The 15,287-nt window shown below is 44.4% G+C and overlaps 1 long non-coding RNA gene across 1 annotated transcript; it reads right to left on the bottom strand.

Annotated features, from left to right (window-relative positions):
• Window positions 1-441: 441 nt before the first annotated feature.
• LOC147965045 (uncharacterized) lies at window positions 442-1,936 on the bottom strand. Its single transcript, XR_015607311.1, has 3 exons — window positions 1,436-1,936; window positions 1,075-1,186; window positions 442-931 (listed from the first exon to the last, which is right to left on the bottom strand). It is a non-coding gene; the product is annotated as an uncharacterized LOC147965045 (long non-coding RNA).
• Window positions 1,937-15,287: the final 13,351 nt, after the last annotated feature.

Here is a 15,287-nt window from a genome sequence, read left to right as displayed (position 1 = left end):
ATAGGCTGTACTGCATCAGACAGAAAACCACACTTATTTAGACTAAAAACCTCACTTCATTGGACAGACAAGTGCACTGCATAATTTCTTTTTTGTGGGACGTAAATTTCCCAAACGAGGTGGAGTGCACTTCATGTCGAGCGTTGGTGAACCGCAAGACTATGAAAAGTGAACCTCGAGACTACCGTAAACGGGTCACGACACTACCGAAAATGAAGTGCTTGAGTTTTTTCCAAACATAATATTTTATACGAGCGTAGACCAAACAAGTGGACCGTATGGATTGAAAGAGTGAACCGCACTGCCTCAGGAAGTGAACCACATTAATTTTTTACAACAAACTAAAATACCGCTCGTGCGTGAGGGTATCGAGCTGAAGGGCCGTTGACCAGCACACTACAATGGGGAAATCATCATACACATAAAAACACCATTTCGCACTGCATGTCCACATGGTCTAAACTGCATGCTAAAGTCTAAACAGCATCATGTTTCCCCCGGAACTGCAATCAAATGAGTCCCAAACACAAAATGAGTCCCTGTAATTTTAATACATAAATCCTCAAACAAAAAATGCACCATTTGCATTGCTTGATCACATGCTGAACTGCATCACCCGCGAGGCCAAACCGCACATATGGCTTGACCGCACTGCACATCCATACACCGTCGACGAGGACCAAATCACGACAACGGAGACGACCAATGCCGGACTACACACAGATACGAGGTGCACCGTGCACAGCGACACGCTGCCGAGCTAAACGAAGGCAAGGGAGGAAAAATACGCCTGCATCAATGCGATGCCGCCTTATAGGAAGTACATGTGCCAATCCATAAAATTGCAGCGGACTGCACACCATCTTCCGCCGGTAGCGCTGTTAGCTGCATCTACTGGCGTCGGTGAGCTGCACACACCTGCACCAAAAAGCTATTGAACCATCTACATGAGTACGTGAGTCCAAAAACAAAAGAAAAAGGTAATGTCTGCATTTAGGAATAGAAACTGTATTGCAGTGCACTTCAGTTTTATTCTCTAGACAGCAAACTGAACTCTAGTTATTGGTCTCCTACCCGGCGTTGATGTTGTTGGACTTGTAGAGCTTGCGGCCGTCAGCTAGGCTGTGAGGTGGATTGCACGAGATCTTGTTGAACCTTCCCATTGCTTCTTTCAAAATCCTGCGATCTGCACAAGATGCAACAAATCTGAATGTCTTCATCACCGAGAAAAAGGAAAACTGCAGCCTTGGGAACTAGACGGACGAGGCGAACCACAAGCCCAGTAAAATGTCGTCGCCGCGACAGCTCCTGTGCTCCCGTTGTTACGCTGGGGGAGCTATGCGCGCGCGCCAAGTGGACTGCGACGGACCACCCAGAGGAAAGCACGACAGGAAGTGCAGTTGGAGAGGGGAGGGGCCATGGCCGTTTTTCTCACCTGACTCATCCTCCTGCTTGGAAAGGGAGGGGTGTCCCGCAGGTTGCCACGGATGGGGAGGGGAGGGAGGGGCGTCCGATGGCGGCAACGGATCCGGGTGGGGAGAGCATGGATTCGACCACAGCGGTGCAGCAGAAGGTCGCCAGGTCAGAGCCACACCATGGCGCGTCGAGGAAGTCGTCGGGGTAGAGGGCGAGCCATGGCGTGGATCTGGTGTCTCTCGACCTCATCGAACGCCGATCTAGCACCAGACAACTTGGGGGTTGGTGATGCGGGGCAGCATTATGGAAGATGGAGGTTCCTGGATCCGGCGACCACCGGGGCGCGCCTGCGAGGGGAACCAGGAGGAGGGAGGCGGTGGGGCGGCGCGAGCCTGGGCCGGCGGAGGGTCAGGGCATTGGGAGGTTCCCTTGCTGGGAGCACTGGAGGTGGGGTGGTGGTCGGGGCTTAGTTGGTGGTTTGGGCCGCGAGCAGAGGAAGGTGAGGCGGTAGTCGGGGAGGCGCGGGGCATGGTGGGGTGGGGATCCAGTGGTGCGGGGTTGGGAGGGGTAGAAGGTCGGGGTGGTGGAGCCCTTGGGCGGCGGGGTTATACGTCTTCAACGTATTTATAATTTTTGGTTGTTTCATGTTATTATATTATCTATTTTGGATGTTTATGGGCTTTATTAGACATTGTAATATTATTTTTGAGACTAACCTATTAACCTAGGGCCCAGTGCCAGTTTCTGTTTTTTCCTTGTTTTAGAATATCGCAGAAAAGGAAAATCAAACGGAGTCCAATTGACCTGAAACTTCACGGAATTTATTTTTGGATCAGAAGAAGCCCAGAAGACTTGGAGTGCATGTCAGGGGATCAACGAGGAAGCCACGAGGCAGGGGGCGCGCGCCCACCCTCCCTGGGCGCGTCCTCCGCCCTCGTGGGCTCCTCATGGCCCCCCTGACGCACTTCTTGCTCCTATATATCTCCATATACCCTAAAATGATGCGAGAGCACAATAGATCGGGAGTTCCGCCGCCAGAAGTCTCCGTAGCCACCGAAAGCCAATCTAGACCCGTTCCGGCACCCTCCCGGAGGGGGAATCCTTCTCTGGTGGCCATCTTCATCATCTCGGTGCTCTCCATGACGAGGAGGGAGTAGTTCTCCCTCGGGGCTGGGGTATGCACCAGTAGCTATGTGTTTGATCTCTCTCTCGCGCGTGTTCTTGAGGTGATACGATCTTAATGTATCGCGAGCTTTGCTATTATAGTTGGATCCTATGATGTTTTCTCCCCCCTCTACTCTCTTGTAATGAATTGAGTTTCCCCTTTGAAGTTATGTTATCGGATTAAGTCTTTAAAGATTTGAGAACACATGATGTATGGCTTGCCGTGCGTATCTGTAGTGACAATGGGATACCACGTGATTCACTTGATGTATGTTTTGGTGATCAACTTGCGGGTTCCGCCCATGAACCTATGCATAGGGGTTGGCACACGTTTTCGTCGTGATTCTCCGGTAGAAACTTTGGGGCACTCTTTGAGGTTCTATGTGTTGGTTGAATAGATGAATCTGAGATTGTGTGATGCATATCGTATAATCATACCCACGGATACTTGAGGTGACATTGGAGTATCTAGGTGACAATAGGGTTTTGGTTAATTTGTGTCTTAAGGTGTTATTCTAGTAAGAACTCTAGGGCTGTTTGTGACACCTATAGGAATACCCCAACGGATTGATTGGAAAGAATAACTTTGAGGTGGTTTTGTACCCTACCATAATCTCTTCATTCGTTCTCCACTATTAGTGACTTTGGAGTGACTCTTTGTTGCATGTTGAGGGATAGTTATGTGATCCAATTATGTTATTATTGTTGAGAGACTTGCACTAGTGAAAGTATGAACCCTAGGCCTTGTTTCCTAGCATTGCAATACCGTTTGTGCCCACTTTTATCATTTGTTACCTTGCTGTTTTTATATTTTTAGATTACAAAAACTATTATCTACCATCAATATACCACTTGTATCACCATCTCTTCGCGGAACTAGTGCACCTATACAATTTACTATTGTATTGGGTGTGTTGGGGACACAAGAGACTCTTTGTTATTTGGTTGCAGGGTTTTTTGAGAGAGACCATCTTCATCCTACGCCTCCTACGGATTGATAAACCTTAGATCATCCACTTGAGGGAAATTTGCTACTGTCCTACAAACCTCTGCACTTGGAGGCCCAACAACGTCTACAAGAAGAAGATTGTGTAGTAGACATCACGGGGCTCGCCGGGGTGGGCACAGTGGAGGAAGGTGGGGGCAAGGCGGAGAAAGGTGGGAGAAGGTGAGGTGGTGCTCCGGCGCCGGCAGCGCTGGTAGAAGGTGGAAGGATGTGGGGGTCGGATCGAGGGAAGAGGGAGGTGGGTGTCATGCGGGAGCTGTGGGTGGGCTTTGTTGCTGTTTGGTTAGTGGTAGTGGGGTGGTTCGGTTCATGGGGCGATGCGGGGAGAGGTGTTAGCAGAATAAGCTAATGTTAACAGAATAAGACTCTTAAGGGGTGTTATCATAATAGACCCACCATATATATATAGGGTCGCGCTATTCGTCACCCTGGATGAGGAATAGTTATTTTTCATCCCTCTCTAGTTTGACGTCAATGCACCATATTTTTAGGTTCCGTAAATTTTATCTTATTTCATATGTAAAAAGAGAACGTAAGAAAATATACTCCCCGTAAAATATATTTTATGTTACTTAAAATTACGAACGTAAAAACATAGTGTAAAACATACATAAAATGCGATATTTCTGGTCTTATAAACTATTTTTTTGTTTTCTTATACCATATTTTACGTAGTGAATTAATATGAATGTAACTATTTGTATTTCAAACGTAATTTATTTATGAAGTGATCGTAAGATTACTTCAGGTGAAGAATAACTTATTCTGCATCCTAGGTGATGAATAGTAACACTATATATATATATATATAGGACAGCACTATTCTAATCCCAGGATTAGAATAGTTAATTGGATCATGATCACCCCTATATAGGCCCGATTCATTGTTCCCGAACTCCCGAACCCGCTTGAACAAAGAAAAAAAACAACGATCCCCACCACCCCCACTTCCCTCGACCGCCACCTCCCGCACTCCCTCGATCCCCACCTCCCACCCACCGACCCGACGGCACCATCCCACAGAACCGCCGCCGCCGGCGCACGTAACCCCGTGCGCCACTCTGCCAGATCCCGCCGTCGCTCGACCTCCTAGCGCCGCCTCCCTCGCCTCCTCCTGGCGCCAGCACCGCCGACCTGCCTCCGCCCGGTGCGTTGCCGCCCCCAAGCAGTGCGAGTCTGTTGGCGCCCCTGCCTGCTTCCGGCGGTGTGAGGCCGCCTCCTCCTCCTAGCACGTCGGCGATCCAAACTATTTCCTGGTCGAGGCCACCGGCCCTACCTTCCTCCGCCATGAGGCCGCAGCTCGCCTTCTTCCCAGCGCACGGCCCTCCCTGTCCGGCGCGAGGACGCCCCCGTCTTTCAGGGCCCAGTGGGTTTGGACTTCAACGATGGTGCCTTAACAAACAACTCGGGAGCACAGGAAGAGCTTAGAAAAACTCGCCAGCCCTCGCTCCGGCGAGCTCATCTGGTCACGTCGATCCCGCTGCACGTCACCGACCACGACGCCGTGATGAGGCTGAGATGCGCGTGCACTAAGAGAGAGCCCTTCTTTCCCAGGAACGGCACAACTTTGCCCCTAGGTCCAAAAAGTGACCTTCTCCCCTCGTGCATACTGACCTTCCTCTCGCAGATCACATAGGAAGCGGGATACATAGCACTGATCTCTCTCTTGTGTATCTGGATGAGTAGCAAAAAACTTGGGCAGGATCCCTCATCCGACCAAAGTTCTTTCTTTTTCTTGTGTATCTGGAATTGATGTTTAGAAAGAACAGGCAATTTTTGCATAAAAATGACCAAATGTTGTTCATAAAGTGGTTGACTTCTTAATACAATGTATATGTAGCACCGACACGATGAACCTTTGTGTTCATACTCCGTTTCTCTTCTTGTTACTTTGTGCTGAGATTTTGATTTTGAAGAAAAAGATGCATGCTGACAATCTATACAAAGAAGTTCAAAAAATATATCTACGTACTTCTAGAAAACCAAGAGAAGGAAGGGGTTCATGCTACGACTACAAAACTAAAAACTAAGAAGTTCAAGATGAAAAAAGGAAGGGGTTCGACTTTTATAAAAATATATATATCAGATTTTTTACATACTTATAGAAAACCAAGAAATTCCACATTAAAAAAATGAAGAAGTTCACTACATATAATAAAACGTATTTTCCCCGTTTCCACAAAAAAACCTTGAAGTTCAAAATTAAAAAACGGGGTGGTTCGATGTCCGGTTTGAATTATTTTCCCTTATAAATAATGAATTAAAAAATATATTTTCTAAGAAACAAAAACAAAAGCAAAGAAGGTCAAACTAAAAAAATAGAGAAGTACAAGTTTAAAAAACTATTTTTTTGTTTCTAAAAAACCAAGTAGTTCAAAATAAAAAAAAATAAAATTTTAAAAATGGATATTTTCCCTTTTCAAATAAAAAACCAAGAAGTTCAAGTTAAAATACAGCGGTTCGATGTTTATAAAAATGAAAATCTTCTCATTTCTAAACAATAAATCCGATAATAAAAATTTATTAGTACTTTCTCGTTTCTACAAATGAAATCAAGAAGTTCAAATTAGAAAAACAGAGAGATTCAAGTATAATAACCAAATAAGTTCAAATAAAAAATACTTCAGAATATGGAAATAAAAAGCAAAGTTTCCCTATTTCTAGAAAAACCTATCAGTTCATTTTAAAATAATGAAGAGGTTCAAATATTTGTTACATAAAATCTTTCCGGTGGTATGTGATTTGCCAAAAGCGCCAACACACAGAGTTAAAGAAAAACAACTCTTGATTTAAAAAATGGTGAAGTTCGGTGTCTATAATGTTTTTGGATTTTTCACATTATTAAAAATAAAACCTAGAAGTTCAAAATTTTAAAACAAAAGAGGTTCAAAAAACTCAATTTTCCTTGTTACTGAAGAATAAAACTAAGAAGTTCAAATTAAAATAATAGAGAAGTTCAAATTTGATAAAAACCTCAGATTCTCGTTCTAAAGAATAACTAATAAGTTCAAATTAAAATAAGAAAACAACAAAAAAGTTTTTAACAGATTTTCCCCGTTTTTTTAAATTCGTATTTTCGCCGATACTAAAGATTAAACCAAGAAGTTCAATTTTCAAAAACAGAGTAATTCAATGTACATTAAATACTCAGTTTTTTTCGTTACTGAAGAATAAAACCAAGAAGTTCAAATTAAAAACGTGGAGAAGTTTGATATTTAATTAAAAAATCGATTTTTTCGGTTACTAAAGAATAAAACAAATAAGTTCAATTCAAAATAACGAAGAAGTTTCATATTTATAAAGAAACTTTAATTTTCATATTTCTAAAAATACATATAACAAATTCAGATAAAAAAGTTAGAGCGGTTCGATATAGAAGTTCGATGATTATAGAAAACTCAGATTTTCCTCATTAGTAAAGAATGAAAACTAGAAGTTCAAAAATTAAATAACATGAAGTTCAACTTTTAATAATAGAGGGCCTCAAAATTTCGTGAAAGAAGATTAAGAAATAAAACCAGGAAGTCCATATTAAAAAGATGGAGAAGTTTGCTGATTATAGAAAACTTAGATTTTTCTCGTTATTAAAGAATGGAAACAAGAAGTTCGGAAATTAAATAACAAGAAGTTCAACTTTTAATAATAGAGCGCTTCAAAATTTCATAAAAAAGGATTAAGAAAATCAGATTAAAAATCATAAAAAACTCAGATATATTCACGTAACCTAGAGAAGTTCAGATTGATAACTGCCAGAAGTTCACGTATTACATGGTGTGCATTTTGTATTAAAAAGGTATAAAAAACAAAGGCTAAAAGTTTTGTTGTTATAAGTTCAAGTCCTCGGTCGAAGAAAGTTAAAAAAATATTGTGAGAGAGGTTTGTACAAAAGGAATATCATTTGTGTAACACTAACGAAAATGGATGAGAAAATTACAAAGGAAAAATACATCATAGAAGTTCAACGTGAAAACAGCAGGAAGTTCAACTACTACACTGAATGAATTTCAGATGAAAAACTTTTAAACCCATCGCGAATATGAGAAAATAATCAACACGGGAAAGTTGCGTGTTTACAACAGCTTTCCATCGGTATATCACTCGTTGAATTCCGGGGAGTGGATGAAGAACTACGAGTAGTGGATGGAGATCTGCGAGCAAAAAAAGCACGTCGAAAACAGAGTGAAGTTCAGGTAGACATGCTGAGAAGTTCAGGTTCTTCACGCGGTGCATTTTCGAAGAATCTGTTTCGCGATAGAGGCAGAACGAATGATCCCGCCATTTTGAAATTACTTGAAAACGGCTAAGAATAAGAGAAAACCATCAACATGAAAAAGTTTCGCATTTTCCGTAGCTTTTCAACGGTATATTATTTGCCCAATTCCGATAAAGTTTGTAGAAATTAAGGCGAAAATACATTTTTTGCCATTTTCGAAACTGACTTAAAACCGTAAAGAATTGCGAGAAACAATACATAGCAAAACGTTTCGCCTTTGTTCAAGCTTTCCAACACCATATCATTTGCTGCATTCGGACGCACGGTTAAAAAATTAGCCCGAAAATACAAACTCGGTAGGACTTGGACCATTTTCTAAATTACTCTTAAACCATTCAAAATTAGAAAAAAAAACTTCCAAGATGAAAAAGTAGCGCATTTTCATAAGCTTTCCAACGCCATATCATATGCCTCCATTGGATTAGCCGTTTAGAAATGACATCGAAAAAACGAACTCAGCTGTTCGGTTTACAAAATTTTACGTTTTTTCAAATTACTCTTTAACCATAGGGAATTAGAGAAAACTTTCAACATGTGGAAGGAGAGGTTTTGCAGCAGCTTTCCAACGCCATATTATATGCCCCATTCCGATGAACGGTTTAGAAATGCGATCGAAAATATGATTCACGTTTTTTGTGCGAAGAAAAAACGGTTTTCAAAACTGCTCTTAAACCGCTTATATTTGGCCAAAAATTTAAGTTGGGTCATGATATTGGGGTCCATAGCTTTCCAACAGTATATCACAAGCCCCATTTGGGCAATGCTGGCGTAAGTTCAACCTAGTTCACAGGGAAGTTCAACGTACCACTAGCGAGGCAGGTCAGGTTGTGATCAGAATATTATTCTGATCCCGTGATCAGAATAGTGTTTATGTATATAATGTTACTATTCATCATCCAAGGTGCAGAATAAGTTATTCTTCACCCGAGGTAATCTTACGATCATTTTAGAATTAAATTACGTTTGGAATTCAAATAGTTACATTTCTATTGATTCACTATGTAAAATTTGACATAAGAAAATAAAAATATAGGTCATAAGACAAGAAAATTTGCAGTTTATGTGTATTTTAGACTATGTTTTCACGTTTGTAATTTTACACACCATAAAATATTTTTTATGGCGACTATATATTTTCTTACGGTCTCTTTTGCGTCGGAAATAAGACAAAACTTACGGAACGTAAAATTACGGTGCATTGATGGTAAAATAGAGGAGGGTGAAGAATAACTATTCCTCACCCAGGGTGACGAATAGCGTGACCCGGGACAGCACTATTCTAATCCCAGGATTAGAATAGTTATTTGGATCACAACAGGCCCTATATAGGGCCCGATGGACTCTCGTGAACTTCCCTGAACTGCCCGGCCCGACCCGAGATACCCCGACAGGATCCCACCCGATCTGAGATGCCTCGACATGATCCACCTGATCCCCTCGATCCCGAGCTGCCCCAGCCCCCCTCCTCGCCGCCGATCTTCGCCGGATCTGCCGCCTCCCCCCTCCATCTCCAGCTCCTGGCCGACCACCGGCGCGGGCGAGCGAGCGACGGCGGACGCCGGCGTGGGCGAGCGAGCGACGGCGAACGCCAGCGCGAGGGAGCCCACATTGCTTGGACGCGGTGAAGCCGCCATGGACTTCAGGAAGCCGCATCCTCGTTCCATATTCACCACCCGATGCCTTGGCAGGCCAGATGACGGCCCCGACGCAAGCTACGGCGAACGGCGCGACCAACAGAGCAACTCCTCCGTGGAGGCGGCATCGGTTGCGCCCTCAAATTTAGCGGCAACAGTACATGAACTTCCTCCCAATTTTGCCTTCTTCTTAAATCTTGCCTTGTCTGACCTTCTTGCTTGGTGCAGATGAACTTCGCTCCCTCTGCAAGACATGGATTGCCATGGAATTCCTCTCCTACCTCCATGACAAATTGTTCTCAAGGTGGCCTATCAGCTGCTAGAAAAAGGTTAGCCGAACTTCTAGCCAGGGTATGGTTGAACTTTTCCTTCTGTTTGTTATTTGCTTACAGCCATGTGAAGTTCAGGTAGTGTGTGAGCATCAGTCTAGGCTACAAAAGCTTTTTTAAAATCTGCCTCCTTACAGCCATGCGAACTTCGGGTAGTGTGTGAGCATCAGTCCAGGCTACAAACACTAGAAAATCTGCCTGCATTCACATGTGAAAAGCCATGTGAATTTCAACTAGTAAGTGTGCTAGAGTTCAGGTTGGTATGCATCTGGTTCTGTGCAAAAAAATAAAAGGAAAAAAGAACATGCATGTGATCTCATATGAAGGTCAGGTTGGTATGCACTAGTGGTTCAACCATTCAAACTCATGAAGGTTCAGGTTTTTTAACTGCAGACAGTATTTCCCCTTTGCAAAACAAGAAGTTCAGGTTGTGGAGAGTGCTCAGTTCAGGTACATATAAGTAATCAAATAGTGTAGAATTAACAGGATTAGAGGTTCATTTCAGTGAAAGGGTGCTCAGTTCAGGTACAAAAGTACTGGCAGATGCTCAGCTCAGTTCAGAGTGTGATGCCTGTCCAAGGGGAAAAATATGTACATGAACACCACTTTTATAATAGAAGTTTAGGCTGTGAATAATGCTCAGTTCAGTTACAAAGGTATAGGCAGATGTAACTTGTGTGCTAATAAACAATTTTCATTTATGTCAGCCAGACGAGAGACGCATGAAGAAGCTTAGAAGTTCCCAGCAGCAAGTACACAATCCTAAGCCTGTACGCGTTGCACCACCCCCTCAATGGGTCACACCTCAAACGCACCAACAGCATTACCAACCTGCTCCAGACCAAAAATGGATGACAGCCGAAACACACGGAGACTTCCAAGATGCTGGGTCACAGCCCTATCCGCACAACTTTGCGCCTCCACCTAATTGGGTGACGCCGGAAATCCCTCGCGTATTCTTTGTATCCACCAGCAGACTCCCAAGCACGCCGATGGAGGAGGGGGTTAGCTCAAGTCTTGCGTGTAACTCTGGAGGTTATCCTGGTGTGCCTCATAAATGCCAAAGCGAAGCAACTAAACCGGATCCTAGGACAAATCCAACAGGAACAAACACACGAAGGAGAGTGCTCTGCACACTACAACCGTTGGATCCTGCTGCTGCTGCTACAAGTCAGAATTGTACGGGACATAATGTACATGGATTGCTTCACAAAACAAAAGAGCAAACCAAGACTAGGATCGCAATACCTCCATAACCACCTCAAGCAAAAAGGACGCAAATAAGAGAGATGCCATCTTCAGCCCTCCTTCCTCCTCGTGATCCACTGCTGCATCCTACTATGATTACTCCGCCGTGCCCCATCCTAGAGGGACAGCAGTAGATTCCGGTGGAGTTGCGATCATACACGCACGCAAGTGAACCAAAAATATTTATATACGCATCTTGTATTATCTGCAAATTTTCTGCTCCCTCTAGGATAACAAGTTCATAAACTACATTTTAACATGTCGTTTGGATTATTTTCTCGTTTTCTGCAGATGCCGGATCTCCCGGATTATCTAATACCAAGACTAAAGATGTGATTCCAAGATGTAGAGAAAGCAAGGGAATTTTATAATAGATACGCCAGACACGCTGGTTTTGGAATCAAGAAGACGGGAGAATGACAACCACAAGTATTTTGTTTGCACATTGCAAGGGATACACACATATTCTGTTTCATAGGCTAACAGGAAGCGAAACAAAACATCGCAGAGGATAGGCTGCAATGCAAGAATGAGGGTGAAGGTGCAGGAGGATAACACATGCGTCGTAGTGGACATTGAGTACAATCATAATCACCAACTCATGCAAACTGATGACATCCTAGTATTCTTGCCCTCACACAAGAATTATGACCCCACTATTTTGGAGTATGTAAAGCTCCTGCAGTACCATGATGTCAAAACACAACAATCATGCCCATGCTATCTGAAAATGAAGATGGAAGCTACTTCCTAAGCATGACCGGACGAGACCTACTAAACCAGTAAGTATTCAAACATCGACATACTGCAATGCACATAGCATCCTAGGTCACAACCCTTTGCTAGCAAAAATAACAAATGCATGTTTGCATGTAATTTGCAGGAAAGCCATAAATGCAAGGAAAGATGATTTGGATGATGTATTGAAACTTGTTTCATTCTTCAAAGACATGAAGGCAATCAATGATGAGTTTTTCTATGACATACAAGTAGACAAGGACAAGTCAATTAAAAAGATTTTCTGGTCCAATGCAAGCTGCCGAGGAGCCTATCAAGACTTTGGCGATTGCGTAACATTTGACACAACATACAAGACCAACAGATTTCATATGCCTTTGGGAGTGTTTGTTGGAACAAACCATCACTTGCAGTCAATGATATTTGTTGTTGCCCTTATCAGAGATGAAGATGCAAACTCATTCAAGTGGTTGTTCGATCCATTTGTACGGTGCATGAACAACAAGCACCCGACTTGCATTCTAACAGGTGATTTAAAAAAAACTCTTCAAGTTTCATCATCTTTTCAGTCTATGGGTCTGTATTGGGTACATTGGTTTTATCTGAAAAATTATGTAAAGCAAGCAGTTCAACCACTATTAGCACAGAAGTCCAACTAACAGTACAAGAAAGCAAAATTATCTGTCACATGTTTAGAAAAAAAATAGTTATGAATGTGAAGTTCAAATACAGGAATCACAGAAGTTCAAGGACAAAAGCTGTAAGAAAAATATATGTAACATGTTCAGAAAAATATAGTTATTTATGTTAAGTTCAAGCACTAGTACCACAGAAGTTCAACAACACTGCTTTAAGAAAAAATTTGAGTGTGACACTACTAGTTAGTCCTACCGCTACCTGTGAAGTTCAAGCACTGGTTGAGGGAGTCCTGGATTAGGGGGTCCTCGGACAACCGGACTATATACTTTGGCCGGACTGTTGGACTATGAAGATACAAGATTGAAGACTTCATCCCGTGTCCGGATGGGACTCTCCTTTGCGTGGAAGGCAAGCTTGGCATTTCGGATATGTAGATCTCCTCCCTTGTAACCGACTCTGTGTAACCCTAGCTCCCTCCGGTGTCTATATAAACCGGAGGGTTTAGTCCATAGGACAACAACAATCATACCATAGGCTAGCTTCTAGGGTTTAGCCTCCCCGATCTCGTGGTAGATCAACTCTTGTAATACTCATATCATCAAGATCAATCAAGCAGGAACTAGGGTATTACCTCCATCGAGAGGGCCCGAACCTGGGTAAACATTGTGTCCCCCGCTTCCTGTTACCATCCACCTTAGACGCACAGTTCAGGACCCCCTACGCAAGATCCGTCGGTTTTGACACTGACATTGGTGCTTTCATTGAGAGTTCCATTGTGTCGTCATCATAAGGCTTGATGGCTCCTTCGATCATCGGCAACGATGCGATTCAGGGTGAGGTTTTCCTCCCCGGACAGATCTTCGTATTCGGCGGCTTCGTACTGCGGGACAACTCGCTCGGCCATCTGGAGCAGATCGAGAGCTACGCCCCTGGCCATCAGGTCAGGTTTGGAAGCTTGAACTATACCGCCGACATCCGCGGAGACTTGATCTTCGACGGATTCGAACCCATGTCAGGTATGCCGCACAATCATGATGAGCATGATTTAGCTTTGCCATCGGACAGTGTTAGGGAGATCACACCTGTAACTACTCCGGCCCTCAATTCGGAACAAATCGCGCCGTCCAAGGACGGGTGGATGGACCCTTCCACGGAGGCCGCACACTCAACGGCGATAGAGCCTAATACTGACTTCACCTCCTACAAGACCTGTGTTGTCGGACACTCGGATTCGTCCCCGGCCACAGACTCCGAACCGCTCGCGACCGTGCCCATCCAATCTGATTGGGCACCGATCATGGAGTTCACCTCCACGGATATCTTTCAGCACTCGCCCCTAGGTGACGTGCTAAACTCATTACGATCTCTCTCAGGAGACCCTTGGCCGAACTATGTCTGGCTCGAGTGGGAAGCGGACGGCGAAGAAATTCATTCCCCACCCACCACCCACTTAGTAGCCACTATCGACGACCTAACTGACATGCTCGACTTCGACTCCGAAGACATCGACGGTATGGACGACGATGCGGGAGACGAACAGGAACCACCGCCCACAGGGCATTGGACTGCCACCTCATCGTATGATATATACATGGTGGACACCCCCAAAGAAAGCGATGGCAATAAGGCAACGGAGGATAATCCCCCAAGAAGCAATCCATGAACCGGCGTCATCGGCGCCGCTCTAAGCCCCGCCATAGCAAAAACAGCGAAACCGGCACAGGAGACAATAACGCTGCAAATAGTGCCGAAGACAAAGACAATCCCCTCCAACCAGGCTTTGAGCAGGAGGATGGGCAAGCCAGCCCCAAGGAACAGGCACCAGACGGAGAATCAGAGGATGACAATTACATGCCTCTCTCCGAAGACAAGGTGAGCCTCAGCGATGAAGAATTTATCGTGCCTGAGGATCCCGTCGAACAAGAGCGCTTCAAGCGCCGGCTCATTGCCACAGCAAAAAGCCTGAAGAAAAAGCAATAACACAGCAAGCAACCCTGGCACATCGGAGGTCAGAGACAGCAACGGCAAGCCATGTCGCAATAGATACAAGCACCGCAACAACGGCGATAACGCCAAAGACACGACAGTCAATGCCGGATTTAGTGGCTCTAAATCCGGTCAGTGGAAAAAGTCGTTCAAAAGAAACAATCCGGGCCTGTCCAGTTTGGACCGCATACTCGACTACTCATGTCAAATTCACGGCACCCCCGATAAGCCAGTCAACCACACCAACAGAGAATGCTGGGTGTTCAAACAGGCCGGCAAGTTGAATACCGAAAGTAAGGAAAAGGGGCTGCATAGCGACGACGAGGAGGAGCCCTGGCCGCCGAACATAGGAGGACAGAAGAAATTTCCTCCCCAAGTGAAAGCGGTGAACATGATATACGCAACCCATATCCCCAAGTGGGAACGGAAGCATGCACTCAGGGACGTCTACGCGATGGAGCTAGTCGCCCCAAAGTTCAACCCATGGTCTTCTTTTCCGATCACTTTTGATCGCAGGGACCACCCCACTAGTATCCATCATGGCGGTTCTGCTGCATTGGTCCTTGATCCTATCATTGATGGATTCCACCTCACTTGAGTCCTTATGGACGGTGGCGGTAGCCTGAACCTGCTTTATCAGGATACGGTGCGCAAGATAGGTATAGACCCCTTGAGGATCAAACCCACAAAAACCACCTTCAAAGGTGTCATACCAGGTGTAGAGGCTTGTTGCACGGGCTCAATCACACTGGAAGTGGTCTTCGGATCTCTGGATAACTTGCGAAGCGAAGATTTAATCTTCGATATCGTCCCCTTCCGCAATGGCTAGCACGCACTACTCGGACGAACCGCAT

The sequence above is a fragment of the Triticum urartu genome, chromosome 6A (genome assembly GCF_056163025.1).
Source record: "Triticum urartu cultivar PI428250 chromosome 6A, HENAU_Tu73, whole genome shotgun sequence".
NCBI classification, from domain to species: Eukaryota; Viridiplantae; Streptophyta; class Magnoliopsida; order Poales; family Poaceae; genus Triticum; species Triticum urartu.
The sequence above is the reverse complement of the archived record's forward strand: the minus strand, read 5'-3'. Positions and strand labels throughout refer to the sequence as shown.